Here is a 2,317-nt window from a genome sequence, read left to right as displayed (position 1 = left end):
TGTGTCTCTAAACTAGGTAGGAAATTAGCTCCTTAAATGCAATAACAATGTAGTTATTAAAATCACATCAGTCACTGGCAAAGCCAGCAGACACAATGGTAACTCAGCAGCTAAGCACTAGATTGAGGCAGAACAGGAGGTTCCCAAGGCACAGGAGCCTCAATCAAACAAACAAAGCATACCATTAAACCATCTTTCTACCCCCAAACACTCAAAACAAAATTACTGACCTGAAAAAAAGAAAGGTAAACAAAAAAAAAGGCTGCATACAAGTGTTACTTTCTACCACACATGCTGCTGAACCTTGACTGGTCCTGAAGCTCTTACCTCAGGCAGACACCTCTTCCCAAAGGGCTGAGCCAGCTCAAAAGCTGCAAAGGACTCAAGCAAGAGCTGAGCACCAACACCAGAGAAACCCAAGAGCACAATGAGCTCCCTCAGCAGAGGCTGTGGCTCAAATAGCCCAAGGCTCCGCCCACCACCCTTAGCACAATCACCTGGGAAGGGCAAACCACCAGAAGTTATCAAGTCAGCTGGAGGAGCAGCAGCACTGTTCCCACCTGCCTTCAATTTACAGCAAATGAGACCCTGAACAGAGAAAGCAACACTTACTGGCAAAGACAATACCTGCTCCTGTACTACAGCTACAACTCTTGCATCAGCAATGTCACCAGGTAAGGAGTTCAACTTAATTTTTCTGAGGCATAGACAGAAAAAGATACATGTGTCTCTAAACTAGGTAGGAAATTAGCTCCTTAAATGCAATAGCAATGTAGTTATTAAAATCACATCAGTCACTGGCAAAGCCAGCAGACACAATGGTAACTCAGCAGCTAAGCACTAGATTGAGGCAGAACAGGAGGTTCCCAAGGCACAGGAGCCTCAATCAAACAAACAAAGCATACCATTAAACCATCTTTCTACCCCCAGACACTCAAAACAAAATTACTGACCTGAAAAAAAGAAAGGAAAACAAAAAAAAAGGCTGCATACAAGTGTTACTTTCCACCACACATGCTGCTGAACCTTGACTGGTCCTGAAGCTCTTACCTCAGGCAGACACCTCTTCCCAAAGGGCTGAGCCAGCTCAAAAGCTGCAAAGGACTCAAGCAAGAGCTGAGCACCAACACCAGAGAAACCCAAGAGCACAATGAGCTCCCTCAGCAGAGGCTGTGGCTCAAATAGCCCAAGGCTCCACCCACCACCCTTAGCACAATCACCTGGGAAAGGGCAAACCACCAGAAGTTATCAAGTCAGCTGGAGGAGCAGCAGCACTGTTCCCACCTGCCTTCAATTTACAGCAAATGAGACCCTGAACAGAGAAAGCAACACTTACTGGCAAAGACAATACCTGCTCCTGTACTACAGCTACAACTCTTGCATCAGCAATGTCACCAGGTAAGGAGTTCAACTTAATTTTTCTGAGGCATAGACAGAAAAAGATACATGTGTCTCTAAACTAGGTAGGAAATTAGCTCCTTAAATGCAATAACAATGTAGTTATTAAAATCACATCAGTCACTGGCAAAGCCAGCAGACACAATGGTAACTCAGCAGCTAAGCACTAGATTGAGGCAGAACAGGAGGTTCCCAAGGCACAGGAGCCTCAATCAAACAAACAAAGCATACCATTAAACCATCTTTCTACCCCCAAACACTCAAAACAAAATTACTGACCTGAAAAAAAGAAAGGTAAACAAAAAAAAAAGGCTGCATAAAAGTGTTACTTTCTACCACACATGCTGCTGAACCTTGACTGGTCCTGAAGCTCTTACCTCAGGCAGACACCTCTTCCCAAAGGGCTGAGCCAGCTCAAAAGCTGCAAAGGACTCAAGCAAGAGCTGAGCACCAACACCAGAGAAACCCAAGAGCACAATGAGCTCCCTCAGCAGAGGCTGTGGCTCAAATAGCCCAAGGCTCCGCCCACCACCCTTAGCACAATCACCTGGGAAGGGCAAACCACCAGAAGTTATCAAGTCAGCTGGAGGAGCAGCAGCACTGTTCCCACCTGCCTTCAATTTACAGCAAATGAGACCCTGAACAGAGAAAGCAACACTTACTGGCAAAGACAATACCTGCTCCTGTACTACAGCTACAACTCTTGCATCAGCAATGTCACCAGGTAAGGAGTTCAACTTAATTTTTCTGAGGCATAGACAGAAAAAGATACATGTGTCTCTAAACTAGGTAGGAAATTAGCTCCTTAAATGCAATAACAATGTAGTTATTAAAATCACATCAGTCACTGGCAAAGCCAGCAGACACAATGGTAACTCAGCAGCTAAGCACTAGATTGAGGCAGAACAGGAGGTTCCCA

This window comes from Haliaeetus albicilla, unplaced genomic scaffold (assembly GCF_947461875.1).
Source record: "Haliaeetus albicilla unplaced genomic scaffold, bHalAlb1.1 scaffold_120, whole genome shotgun sequence".
Lineage (NCBI taxonomy): Eukaryota > Metazoa > Chordata > Aves > Accipitriformes > Accipitridae > Haliaeetus > Haliaeetus albicilla.
Note: the sequence above shows the minus strand (reverse complement) of the source record.